Raw genomic sequence first — 14,885 nt, 5'->3', positions numbered from 1 at the left:
ATTTTAACACTCGTGTTCTTTTTCTCTCGGGTGGAAACGTGTAAGGGTTTTCATAATGGAGGAAACCGAATACCCTCAAAAAAGTAAAGGGCCGGGTAATGGTCCTTATTTTGTTTTATCCTTTCGGGGAGTCAACCCCGGTTGTCTTTGGTGAAGGGTAGTGCGCTGATTATGACCATGGATCTCGGTATTGATATAGAAAAGAAACGCCGCTATCACGATATTATATTATTGTCCTCACAAGTTATGTACCAATTTTACAGGGACAGATAGTCAATATTTCATATCTGTGTGAGAGTCGAAACATGTCATATCTGTGAGATACCGGAGGTAACCAATATTCTCACTGCTTTTTAACAATATGAATCTCCTGTCGACCACTTCTTCTTTCATTGTATTTTTCTTTCAACTCTAACTCAAGGCAACGCCCCCTCCGCTTCATTTCTACTCTAAAGAATGTTTTTCCACTGAATACTTCTATTTTTCTAAAATAATGTAAGTGACTGCATGTCAACATTAATATAACCATACTGGAGACAATACAAGATATATCTGTGGTACTAGATTTTTCCTTTTCCTTTTTTCTTTTTTTTCTTTTTCTTTTCTTCTTCTCATATTGGAACAATATTACTGTTTCGTATCAATATCATAAAAATCTAGGAACGTTTGTCATCTCAATGGATTTTTCTCCGCACAATAAACAACAAGAGAATATCCAACTATAATTTACAAGGAGACTCGTGAAAATGTTTATGAACAGCTCATTTTTTAAGTAAAGGCCTCGAAAAGCGGATGAGGTAGATGAATCTGTGGTGTCCTTGCTTTCAAGCTCTGGGGGGTTTATATATATATATATACAATCGATGTGGTCAATGAATTTCTTGTTATTCAAAGACAGCATATCGTCGATATATCTAACTGTAAAATTGAAAGACTTGGCTAGGTTTTTGTTACCAGTCCTGACAAACTCAGTACGATATAATAGTGTAATTGCATGGACAGTTTGCCCTGGCCTCCAGTTCATGTACGAGCAGTTGACTGATATTTCTGATACTGTATAAATAGCTGCAATAATAGGTAGTGTTTTTGTTTCCAAATCAAACTTTATTTATATGCTGTTGACGTACTGCTCGATTTCCCTCAGATGTTCATTATCTACTCAATACAATATTCTGCCATGAATACCTGTCTTATAAGAGAGCTTGTGCACATAGTCACTTACCTGTCGACAAGATAAAATATAAATTTATTTGTTTACACATTGATGGTCAGTTTCTTAAAAAAAAAAATGTTTAAATTTACACATAAATGTATCAACTACTTAGTATTTGGCACGTAGTTTTTCAAAACTGATATTTCAACGACCTTATTCAAAGAGTAATCCATAAACACACAAATTAGGTAGGTAAATCCTAAACTAGAATTTGGATGCACAATAATATATAACACAATAGTATTATTACCAAGATTAAGTATCATTTTCACATTTCAATAGTTTACTTAATACCTGTTTTGTGTTTCAACGTTGATTTGATGCGTTGTGGTCGATATTGCAGATGATCCTGATTGCCTTTATTTCAACTTTAATTATTTATAATATTTACTCCATGGCCTTGAAATAGAAAACATCGACTGTTTTCCGAACATCGTCAATCAAAGCAGAAAAGTTTGATATTAAGATATAAATGTATCCCTTCAGAAATCATAAGGTATTTTAAATCTTATTTTCTTGCTATCGGTAGAGGCAGTCTCGTGTTATTAAGGCGATATTTCACATTGGCAATTATTTAGTAAACATTTGGTCTTCTTCATTAGAAACGTATATCCGTAATCCATATTATCGGTAGTCCCAACTGTATATACCAGCTGTTATACTCTGTATTAACAACGTACTATTTGTTGTTCTGTTTTATTTAAAAATTTGTTACAGCACTAAGTCATACATTCGTGAATCAATAAAACACATCTTATTTTGTAGAAAAAGGTTCTACCATACTGTCATGTCGCAATGAATGAATAGAAATACAGAAGCGATCCGTTAAGACTACAACACTTACTAAGGAGAAATGAAAAACTCGAAAGTCTAGACATCGTCACCACTGGTAAACTTTGTGGCGAATCTAGGTGTGATGAAGGAGTGGAATGTCTCTGAAAAGTCTTAAATATTGTAAACACTGTCACACGTTTAAACATTAAAATATATACATACACAAAGATACATCGTGGGAATAGTATGCTACGCAAGCATGGTGGTAGCCTTAGGAACGAAGGTAAAATTTACATGGAGACCATTGAAAAAGTACAAGAAGAAGCTTATCAGGTAATCTGGATGGGTAAGCGTCGCTATGGAATTTTTGGACAAATTTCTTAATAAAATGCGTAAATATCGCCTATTGTGCGCTATTTTCGTTGAAAACTGACCATTTTGAAGCATTTTAAAGCATTTTTACTAATCAGTCTTTAAATTTTGAAAAACTACGCATACAACAACCAAATACATATTTGGCATTCTTCAACATTGTCATACCGATTTTTTTTCGCAGAAAGACATTTTTCGTTGTCACATGCGAATGCTTATGTTTATGCATGCTAACTGTCCAAAAACACCATATTTTCGCTATTTCTGCATAGCAACGCATGGTAGGGTTATGGTAGGGCTACCAAATCTGTATCTGTAGACCCAATTAACCATTATGATGTCAATAAAAAATATGGAAAATAAATTTAAGATGAAAATTTTACTCTTATGAGGCCGAAAATGGCTCATACCATCAAAAGTCATATGGCAACATTTTAATTTTTGTTGGTATTTTTTCATAAAAATATGCTCCAAAATAGTTTACAAATAGAAAGATACACATGGATATATGGCCGTCGGTTTTGCATGAAAAAGAAAGCTATCATTATCAGAGAACGATGGCGATCCTTCATTTTCGTGTATGGTATGGTAATGTAAAGAGTGGAAGTTTCTCATAGAATAAACATTTCTGCAAGGGTGCTAAATATTTAATTAAAGAACTTTCATCCTGAATTCACATTCCAATAATTCAAGTACAGTGAACATTACAATAGGACTGTAAGCCTGATTAATGGTACCAAGAATGGCAGTAAGAAGTTCCATAAATGGGTTTGTAGAGCAACCAGGAGAGCGAGCGATACAACGTTGTTTAACAGAAATCTTGAGAAGTTAGAAATCCTTTACGCACGAAGCAGGCCGATAGCCTTATCATTGACGGGTTCTCGGGACAAATGCAATACAAAAGCGTGGTTATCAAATAATGCCTTTCGAAATTTTGAAGATGTATAGTTAAGGTTTCAGTGGTTGTAAAGTAAGCCTATGTATCATCTCAAGCTTGGAATGTTACTGTGTTTGCAGACAAAGATTAAGATCTAGATATCTAGCCTGCAGACACAACATTATCATGCAGATCGTTGAGTGTTGTATGGAAATCGGGATCAGAAAATACAGATATGCGTTTTGTTTCCATTTTTGTTTCAATTCAGCTAATTCATTTTTGAATGATTGACATGATAAACTTGACCCACTCTGAAAGTGAATCAAATTTAGCATGCTTTCGTTTTGTCCGTAATCTTCCACAGAACCTATTAGTATCTTGAAATTCATAGTAAGATAATATTTAGATTTCCTGACGAAACCAACCAACACTTCGCCGAACGACACACTCACACGGATAGGAAACTTTTAGTAAAACATATAATACTGTCATACACAAATAATATGTTGATAACGGTTAATATACTCGGAAAACTTTCGAAAGTATTGAAGTATAATAAAATTTAGAAAATGGAACTAAAAAAATGCAAATGTGAAGGCTTTTAGAAATCATGCTCCCCAACGACTCATTATGAATTACAGCAGTGATATGGTCGTCTATTCCAATAATAATCTCGACAATATCTGAAAGGACACATATTCTGGACCGTAGAACAGCTAACAATATCAAACAATGTTTGCTAGATATTTATACGACGGTTCTAGGATGTGCAATCTGCCATAGGGACTGGAGCCTGAAACTGATATCAGTAAACAAGACTTGTTGCATGCGACCCCATACACTGGCTACTGAGCTTTGATCCGAGGCCGGGGGTATACATTGTGTAGTCACGAACCTTCCTATGTAAACACACAGAGCACCAGAGTTAATGTAATCGAACGTATCAATACAGATATCTGGGATCCATACTAAAACGCGTACGTATGGTAATCTTAAAGGTACTTTGAACAAGCTTGGAGTCAACTTTGTCAATGATCAGCATACAGATGTTATCCGAGAGCTCGAACAAGCTTATTGAAAATCATTGCTATAATATGTAAGATTATATATATATAGACTTGACTACATCAGAACGACTTATGGATCATTCGTTCTAATATGCAAAAGATGAATAATTGCTGACGCCCTTGTTGCATACATATAAACTGGTCCTTACCACATTCATTGTTGAGTTCATGATGATTCAAACATGAGTTACCTGTCGTAGTAATGATCGGGTACACGGTATTTCTAGGTAGATGCCCCGATCCCACCATATTGTATTAAGAAAATAGTATGACAATACTACCAAGGACTTCTGTTTGTGCCAAAAGGACCTCCATATGATGTGTGCCGAAAGGATCTGCATATTGTATGTACCGAAAGAACCACCGTATACATTTGGAAAAAATGTTTTAAAAAAAAATGGTACATGCTAATGTATAATCAGTAGACTTCGAAAACACACTTTTCACACATTTTTTTCCGAAAGTAACATAATTTTTCGGAGCCATTTTTTCCCAACATCATTTAAAAATAAATATTTCCCGTTTTTAGTATTAGTATTTGCCACACTAATGAGGCCGCAACGTTAACCGCTGGAAGCATATACTAGAAAATGTTATTGTTGTGATGAATTCAATCAGTAAACGACCTTCATTTACTCTAACCATCGCATTGAATGCTGGTAACGGATTGTATAAGAGAATTGATTGACTGACCATCAATACAGACGATGTTAGCGAGACTGGCTGGTCGAAAGATACAATACTCAATCACATATGATCACATATGGCCCCGTTATACAAGGGATAGTGTTGGTATGAAGGACATTTTGAACAATATTACAGTGTACGTTAACTACCACGTTTACAAAAATATTTTCGGTACGTAAATGCTCAAGAGGGGTAATAATCAAGAAAGAAATAGACGATATCTTATTCTTATCTAACAAATACGCGAAATATTCCCTGTCAATGTTTTTTTGTTTGTTAAAATCACGACTTATCACCAAACCACAAATATGTTCTATAAAGAAAGAAAACCCCATGTAAATATATTTTTAGATAAACAGCAAAATGCCAACATGCAAGTGTATACATGTAATTGGAACAGACACGCGAAATATTTATTTCTGTTTTTTGATATGAACACTGGTTATGTAACGCCGTCGTGGCATTACCACGTACGTGCATTATGAATGATACCCCATTGAAGCCTTGGAGAGAGGTTGGGGACCTAGGAAAATTATCTGTTGTTAATAGTAACCACTGGACGGGATATATCAGATTACAGGAATACCTACATTGATTTACTGTATTACGCAATTGACTTGGGAGTAGCATGAAAACTATAATACAAGTAAAAAAAACAGTATCATGTCATTTTTCAATATTTTCCAATAAAGAAATGAAATATTAATTAATGAAATGGGAAGAAGAGTATATATTTCCAGTTTATATGTAACAATGCAGGGGCCGTCTATCTGTCAACAGCTGAGGAGATAACTGTAACACGATCTGTGATGCGTGTTCAAACAAAATCCCGAAGTCAGAAAAATCAATTCCTTAATTGTCTGAGCCTATAATACAAATGCGGGGGCCAAACATGTATCTCTAAGCCACTATTATCTACTTCCGGTTTAAATATTCCCAAAGTAAACAACATAATGTGTCCACTACCGGTTACGTCAGCCATTTTGAATGTCTACAAATTGACTTTACCGCCGTCAGTTATTGCCAGTAATTGGTGTGTAGGCTGCGGTCCTATCAGCCTTATATTTATATAGCCAGATAGAACACACCTACTTAACTCTGACAACGGGTTTCAACATACATCAACAATCTGTTCTTCTTCCTAAATATTTTGTAGCATGATTTAGATCTATAAAGATATTGGTCAAAGTGTGAACTCTTACTCGTATAAAATACGTTTTTATAATTGTCCTTCGGTACGCTTATTATCTTATTTACATTAGTATAGAGTCTGCGCTATGATTTTTCGTGCATACAGTAACACCTCCTCTTGTTTTCGTTGCAGATAAAACTGTAGCACTGCTGGTCCGTGACACTTCCGATGACAAGATAGCAAAATCGGTAAGACTGACAGTATAACAATTTGAAGTCCAGGGTTCGAATCCTTGCCAAGCCAAGGATCCGGAGATGTTTCAATACTCAAAAAACTATGGTTAACTACTTTTTGTTTAATTTATCTTCATTTATTCATAAAAGACCTTCATGATTTACTTTTCTTTTCCAAAATAATTTATCCAAGCTATAATGATGCCAGAAAAAGAGGATCTAAACGAATAGCTTTGGTTTTTAGCAGTGGTGCCAGGATCCTTGAGTAACGTTTATTGTTGGGCAGGATTGTTTCCCATCGGAGAGCTTGTTCCCAAAGTTAGAATATGTGCCAGATGAAATGAAGTATATTAATTAAAACAGAACAGGAGATGGAGTATCATAACAGAAAATGCCAACGTGTTTTCTGATGGTTCTAACGCTTACGCATACATATGTATGATGTCTCATAAGTTCTTACGAACCCTAATCCTTACCAGGATAATGTTATTTTAACAAAGGCTTGACTGCATATATGTATAACGGGAACAAGGACGTAATCCACATCAATCAAACAAAGTATTCCAGACAGTTGTGACAAAAAACAATCGATTCCTAGGACAATAAAACACCATTGTCGCATTGTGAAGTATAGAACCATTTACTATGCATCATGTTAATTTTTTGTTTCATCATTGAACGACTTGCAAAGTCTGTTACAAAATGCACTTTTGTATGAAGTTAAAATTATATTGCATTCAACAAATTCGTATGTTTCGCAATTATATAAACAGCTCTATATAGATTAACGCAGCACATTTTGCATGTAAAAGATACAATTTACGCGTCATTAAACATACATTTTGTATGCATGCATAACACATATCAAAAGGAAATCAAAACAAATGTTAAATCGCAATTAAATATAAACTGCTGTTTTACGCTATTGGGTCAGACGGATATATATTGCCCGTACAGCAAATATAGTTTTCATAGCTATTCGAGTGTATGCAGAGTGATTTTTTGTGCAGATTTCACGTTTCAACAGGTACTAAAAACAAAGGTAAAAGGCGAGTGGGAGAGTCCGTTGATCCATTAGTCCGGACAATATTTGTAGTTCCTGATGCGTATGGATCGAGACTCTGCTAAACAAACTGATGCGCCAGGCGATGTTTCCTAGTGCAGACACAGACAGCACTAGGCATTAATTTCAATACCGGGCTGTAGTAGTGGGAGATACACCACTGAACAAGCCACCGATTAAGTCAATATATCCAATAACACCATGTCAGGAAACGGGAAAACCGGTTTATTGTTTTGTGTATTCAACTAGTTTCAAATCAAACTGTTGTTTTATCTATTTTGATTGTATGAGATTGCGTCTATATGTAAGGTTCAACATGACCTCTAAAAGATTGTACAGTCATTCAAACTTTCAACCTCTGAAAAAAGACATATTCAAAGACCCAATTGAACATCGTAATTCGGTTTGGTTTGGTTTAATTTTGTTTAACATCCTATTAACAGCTAAGGTCATTTAAGGACGTCGGATATATTTCAGGAATATATTGAATTGAACTTGTTTGAACCTTAGCTATGAAAATTGTACACGACGTTAACTGAATCTGTAATAAAGTTTAAGGCTGATGTCTTCATAAAAGTAGCTCATCGGACTTATATCTTGTCGATCTCTTCTGCGACCCAACTGAGCACTACAAAACGACATTCATTTGTATATCTAAGTCATGCTGAGTTTGATTTCGCTTTTACTGGCTGTGGAGAGGCAATCCCACCTCAAAACAATATAGAAGTTGCCATGTGAAACCACTAAAATCATCGTAAAATTCTTGGGTGATATATTTCAGCAGATTATAAATTAGAAAACAAAGGCGAAGTAACCTAAATCGATAAATAACTTTAGATGATGTGCCATTTCATAACATTCAGTGACGTCATAAACGCGCTAGACATGTTGTAATCATTGGTACTGAAATGCGGTATGATGTTTATAACATGTCTAGCTTTGTAGAAAATATACATAGATGTTACGAAAGAGCACTTTATTCAAAGTTGATTTATTCATTCCTTGGTTTAACATATACATATCAGTGAAAGACATGTTAATCGGGCATTTTACTATGATTCCTGAGCATTCACATTGCCCCTATCACTATCATCTTGGTCTGTGGCTTGTGTGGCTCTCTACAGCAAATTGAATGAACTTTAGATATGTTGTCATTTCGTAGAAATCCGTTTGGTCGCAAAAGCGATTGGCATGTTGCAAGACAATAAAACTATATTTATGAAGACATTATTTTTGACTATTAGTTTATTAGATTAAAATTACATAAATCACAAATTTGATTTCCGATTTCATATTGGGGTCATTGAATATACATAATTTAACAGGCAGTTTAAATGCATCTTATATATTAGTTCCACCTGGCTAAAATATGTCTTAAAACTTATCTCTCACCGTCAACCTTATTATGTGTAAATACGCTATCAGGGTTTCATGTTTATATCTACTGGACAGTGGCCAATACTCTGTCTCCTTATTACGCCGGAGAGGCAGATGTAGAATATCATTGTCATACAATGGTATAATCTTTTCATTGCTTAGACAAAAGCTACATTAAAATACCATTAAGTCAAGGGAAGAATGCGGACGGTACTCTCTACGACATATAAATTCATAATGTGCATGCACTCTGAGTCGAACAAGTGCGTATGATCCGCTTAAGCGAACTGATATAATTCACAGATAAAAGCACGACCAAAATCTTGTTGTATTTGCAATATGGGAATATGGGAATACATACATTTAGACAATTTCATGTAAAAACAGTTCTATTTGTAAAATCTTAAACATGTGTGGCGACCCATCCGTGTATTTCATGTTAAAATGCATGCTCATTACTTTCCTAGTAAATTAAAGAGGACATCATTAATATTTAGATTATTAATAACTGGTTTAAAAAACACACTCACCTGCACCTGTAGTCTGTTACAATTCCACTGATTGGATCAACGCGTACTGCTACTGAGGCTGTCCGCCGCTCTGTGCCTCTCTACAGCCGTCACAGGCAACAAAGACAATCACGTATAATTTGAAATCTCAGACTCTAATCATAATGAGGATGGCCGGTCGCAGTCCTGAATAACCCAGTCGTCTTATTTTGTTATCTAGTCAGCGTATAATGAAAATGATGAATGACAGGACTAGACTATGGAGAGGTTTAACTACAAAGAGGTACACCTAGTGCGACAGCTTTTCTGCAGTCCATCGCCACAAGACGTCCGTGTGGTTTTGTACCTCGGCAGAGTTCCCTGACCTTGCAATTACCTGTAACACATATAGCGTGTGTTGGGTTGGTAACAAGTACTCGTGGCATTCTCCCCAACTAGGCTTTCATTGGATAATAAACTGTTATGATTCATTCCAGGCAACTTTCTCTGAGGCATCTGGACTAGAGCGGTGTGTCATTGGATTTTTATATAGATATATATAGAATCTTGACTGGACCGTTGGTCGTTGGATTTCCATAAAGACATATAGAATATGGACTAGGACGATGTGTTACGGGATTTTTATATAGACATAAAGAATCTGCACTTGGATGGTTGGTCGTGAGCTTTAAGTATAGATAAATAAAAATCTGAACTAAGAAAAATGTGTCGTGTGATTTCTATATAGATATTAAGAATCTGGACTAGAACGATGTGTCGTTGGATTTCTATATAGATATCAAAACCTTGACTAGGACGATGTGTCGTAGTACTTTCATATGGATATACATAGTCTCAACGGGGCTGGGTGTGTAATGAGAATGTATAAGGATGAATAGAATCTGGACTAGGACGATGTTCATGGGATTTTTATATAGATATATACATGTATATAGAATCTAGATTAGGACGGTATGTCATGGTATTTCTATATACATATATTAAATCTGGACTGAGAAAATGTGTCATGGGATTTTTATATAAATATATAGAATCTGGACTGGGCCGTCATTGACATGATATTTCTCTCTATATCGATGTATGTATGTGTTTGTTTGGAATATGGACGGGACCGCTTTATCATGGGGATTCTACACATATATTTTATTTAAAACAATACGCAAATACTGTATATGTGTAACCGGGAGTCTAATTCATTTTAAATAAACATACGTTTTCTTACTGTTGACATTTCCTTGTATTTCTGCATATTTTGTCATTCCAATTCCTCTTTTACACAAAAAATTATGAAAGGTGACGGGAAATCTTGTGATTAAATACCTATGTGGTTTAATGACATTAAAGGCTTGACCTATCTGTACTACAGTAGACAAACCTCCTGACAAACTGCTTGATAACTTGCGTTTGGGGAAAGGTTCGGTTTGGTTAAATTTTGTTTAACGTCCTATTACATATTTACAGCTAAGGCCAATTAAGGACGTGCTTCCATGTGTGTTGTGTATGCGTACTTGCGTATGTATGTGCAGGAGACAGGATATGTTGTTGTTCTCGCCTCCTTGTGATAGCGCGGACCTGATCCCGACATTATAGTGCTATCTAACTGAAATGCCATGCCCAAAGCACCAAGCACAGCATTCCGCCCGGTCACATTATACCATTCCCTTTTGGGGAAAGAAAGGGAGGGAACAATGGAAGAAACGACTTCACAGTGTAAGCTTTGCTTTTCTCGCGAATCTGTCCTAGATATAAGGACCTCATACACATTGGTGTAAATCTATTTAAACAGTCATACTGTTAAAGTTGTTTGTTTCACCCATCAGTTTCAGGGGAAAAAAAGATAGCATTATAAGTTTCATGTATAATATCTTTAGACATATCATGTCTGTTCAAAATCTTCAGATATGTCATAGATATTCGAGAACGTCCATTGCCATGACTGTACGAAATCTTCAGATATGACATGACTATACAGAATATTTAGACATATCAAAACTAAGAAATGTTTATGTATGTTATTATTGTACCAAAAGCCATTTACACAGTAACAAAAAATATGCTTTACTGCTGTATGTTTAATATTGATAAGCGCGTGAAGAGACACGTGCAAACAGATGTATATTGCGCCGTAAAAATGACAGCGATGACATTTGCTTTTCCAGAGACAGTGTGATATCGACCTGTTAGAATTACGGGTTTGTCCTTTTTGCTTGGTCCCTAAGGATAAAAAGGAAAGAGTTCATCAGAGGAAAACTGTGATATATATCATAAATGTGGGACTAACATAGTGTTGGTATAATCGAAATATAGCTAATAGCAGGTCGTAGCAATGACATGGCGACTTCAAACCTCCAAACAGATCGTCACCGTACATGTCACATGACCACGAGCTTGATCTTATATTTTCTTTTTCTGATGCCTACGTTTTTTGTTTAAGAGGCCGTTAAGGTGCTGTCCCAGTCTTTGTAGGTTTTGTGTTAGAGGTAGTTCATGTGTTGCCAAAGTCTATTTAGACTATATGTTAAAGCACATTGGCCGTAGTTTTGATAACTATGTCGTATGCGTAACAAAACACGTTGTGACGTCAGAAAGAGCATTGCATTCACCATCGGTTCGCGTCAAAACAAATAAAAAATCGCCTTCTTTTAACAAAAAATAATAAAGTATTACATACATTTATTAATGTTTGTGATGAAAAAGAGTCCAAAATGTACTCAAATTCCTTCACTGACGATTCTACGTTAAAACTATATTTATGAAATCTGACTTGATATATTGAGTCTTTGTAGTCACAATCGTACAATCAGGATGTTGTAGGGCCGTGTTGTGTGTTTTATTTAATATCTCTGTGAATTTTAATAATTTTCTCTATCCTATGGCAACGGTAATTATACCCCGCCTAGTAATTAGAGAAGCTACATGTACGTGTTAATCCATTTGTTTGTTTAACAATATTAGTAACAAATCTAAAAAGGGATAAAACGCAGGTCATTTTATTGCCGTTGACGTCACAGTCATCACCTGCTACGTTTACTCTGCATGTAGCTCTTCAGAATATTTGTGTTGATGTCTTTTAAGGCGTTTCGTTTCCGTTGATAAATAGGAGTTTCCTGCGGCAAAAATCAGGAAAACTGTCTCAGCTTAAATCACAGAGTAGTCACTAGGCCCACTTTTCAAGTATTGATGTTATGACAATCTACCAACACATTCTGTGCGTTTGACGAAGTTGAAATAAATCTACCCTTTTTATGAGACATTTTAAGGAGCAAAATTCACTTGTCAGAATATAATGAGTCCCGGTCCCTGAAGATATAATGTTATTGAGTAAAATATCCTACTGAAGGTATACTGTTATTTTGTTGTGTAAATCATCCAATTGGGGAAAAAACAAGAAGAGCATATTAAAGTGTCCAACCGCAATTTGAACTCAAAATCGATGTCAGTGTCTCCTGTATCAACGACGACATTTGACATGAAAATCCAAGTGACGTCACGTCCTTGAAGGGTGTGAATGTTTGACACACACTTGTGATGGCAGTTATAAAGTTAGGTAATAGATACAGTATGTCAGGAAGGATTAACACTGCACCATACAACTGTTTGTCCATCTTGGACTAATTGATTACGCTAGGGGACAAAGGGTTTGAAATCCAAATTTAGGCTAGACTATTCTTGAAACGAAAAGGGGAATGCAAAAAATCTCTTTAAACGTATAAATTTCTAAAATTTGGGGAGTCTTGAATTAATTTCTAATTAAATAACTAATAAATTGTGTATATTATGAAGCTAAAATCGAGATAGCGACAAAGAAATGGCGAGAAAAGAATGATGATAATAAACAAAACATCATCTTTCATATCACAGGAGGAAATAGCATATTTACCAATGAGATCATTGATAGCGACCATCGTCACACTTACACTTCCAGTGGTAAGCTATCCTTGCTGATCATGTTATGAGTAAAGAACTAGAAAGGAGAAGCGTATGTAGTGTCCATGATTGCAGTCACTATAAGCTCTAAAATAAATTCAGCATCAATGAATACAAAACAAATCTGCCAAACGAGTACTTATCATACACCTGAATGTATACTGTTAGATGGTGTGTGAATCATAAACCCGACTTATCATACACCTGAATGTATACTGTTAGATGGTGTGTGAATCATAAACCCGACTTATCATACCCCTGAATGTATACTGTTAGATGGTGTGTTAATAATAAACCCGACTTATCATACACCTGAATGTATACTGTTAGAGGGTATGTAAATCATAAACCTGGAAATTCATAGGCTTGGACCGGGTAAAACCTGATCAGTGGTTATGTCATTAATGTTATAAATCCCTTTCGCAAATCCAGAAACTGAGTATTGATAATATTAGTATTTAATAATTAATGGCCATACATAAAGGACAATGACCATAGTAATGAATTTTGTATGCACTGATGTCGTGTATAAATGCAATATCGTTCACGAAGGAACACGTTTTTCTCTCATTAATGGGACAATAAATTACTGGAGAATTCATTGAAAATGATTTATATAGAATATTGACTTCTGATTCCTTTCAAATAATTCACTTTGTCGTGGTGATGGAAATATTATGTAACAGTGGAAACGCACATGCATGTAGAGAGAACATACATAGCACGCTACGTGTACAAATATCAAACACTGAAACACATAAAATGAAAAAACACGTACACACAGTTATAATGAAAAAACACTCAAACAAACGTATTTTGATGAAACACACATGTATTATGAACAAACACACATAAATGAATATTTAACAAAACCAAATAAACGTGAACACAAACATACACTTGTTAGATTATCAAACGCACACATAAATGTATTTTGAATTAACATACATATGTATGCACTATGATCAATCACATACAATCATAACAAACACACACATAAATGTAAAAGGAACGAAAACCTACAGATTCAATTCATGTATCCCTTTTCAATTCTTTTGCTAAATTCAATTCAACGTTTTTATTTATTTGTTTAATTTAGTTACTTTTTTCTATTTAATTTCTATTTTTATATTATTATTTTGGCGAAATATACAACAGTCATAACAAAGCTGACAAAACACTAAGTGATATTGTTCCAAGGCCAGTGTCACGCTACTTTTAAGATACTTATAATGTTAATTATCTAAAAAATTAATTATTAAAGATAATGCGCTAGAGCATAATGGCCCTTTTCTATTACATTGTCAATGTTACGTGTCAGGAACAACATATTCACTCGTGCAAATCTTAACGCTAACACAACATTTGATAGCAGGTCTAACAATATTTCCCGACCATCATTCAATAGTTGTCACGATTGACTTTTTAGTATCCCCGAAAATGAAAAAATGAAAAAATAATAGAATAAAGCATTTAGTTCACATCCTTACATGTACTTAGGAGAATTAAAGCAACAAATTACACTCGTGCGAATTTAAGAATAGCTCATCATTCAATAAAAACAGAGTTGAAAATAGAATGCGGGTTATAAAATAGTCATCGGCCTAGATAGTTCCCAGTGGATCGTTTACAACTCATTCAAACCCGTCCTGGA

The 14,885-nt window shown here is 35.0% G+C and overlaps 1 protein-coding gene across 1 annotated transcript in view; it reads right to left on the bottom strand.

Annotated features, from left to right (window-relative positions):
• The window catches only part of LOC110442837 (prostaglandin E2 receptor EP4 subtype-like), a 102,344-nt gene extending 92,680 nt beyond the window's left edge, over nucleotides 1–9,664 (bottom strand). Inside the window, exon 1 of the mRNA XM_021486659.1 lies at nucleotides 9,326–9,664. The gene's annotated coding sequence lies outside the window, so the exon portion shown is untranslated. The remainder of the gene's footprint in view (nucleotides 1–9,325) is intronic.
• Between the last annotated feature and the right edge of the window lie 5,221 nt (nucleotides 9,665–14,885).

Source organism: Mizuhopecten yessoensis, unplaced genomic scaffold (genome assembly GCF_002113885.1).
Source record: "Mizuhopecten yessoensis strain PY_sf001 unplaced genomic scaffold, ASM211388v2 scaffold716303, whole genome shotgun sequence".
Taxonomy (NCBI): Eukaryota; Metazoa; Mollusca; class Bivalvia; order Pectinida; family Pectinidae; genus Mizuhopecten; species Mizuhopecten yessoensis.
This window is presented reverse-complemented; position numbering and strand designations above follow the sequence as displayed.